Here is a 474-nt window from a genome sequence, read left to right on the forward strand (position 1 = left end):
AGGAACAATAAAAACAAACAAAACTGCTCAGTGTGTGAAAGTGTAAATGTATGAATGTCTAGTCTTGACCTACAGCTCTTAATTTGTGTAGAATGTGTTACTATCCGTGAGTGAAAACTTTTGGTAGTAGAGATAATACCTTTCATTTGTGTTCCCATCTCTCAGACAGTAATTGGGACACAGAATATAGGCTTAATAAATACTTTCATAATTGAATTATGTGAATTTAATTTAATAAAATGGAATGGAATTAAATAAAATGTTAGTTCTGATCTAGCAATTTAGCTACTCTTGTTTCTGCTACCATTTTGTGGTGAAAATATGACTTACAGTGAAAGTAAAGCAGGAAGTAATGCACTTAGCAGACACCAGAATCATAGACAATATGCTTAAAATAAGTTCTGTGGAAGTGGATTCACCCACTGATGATTTCACAGAATTATGGATGCATCACATGTTTGCTTTGCTACATAC

Source organism: Orycteropus afer, unplaced genomic scaffold, assembly GCF_000298275.1.
Source record: "Orycteropus afer afer isolate SDZICR_OR568_19922 unplaced genomic scaffold, OryAfe1.0 scaffold00169, whole genome shotgun sequence".
In the NCBI taxonomy this organism is placed as follows: domain Eukaryota; kingdom Metazoa; phylum Chordata; class Mammalia; order Tubulidentata; family Orycteropodidae; genus Orycteropus; species Orycteropus afer.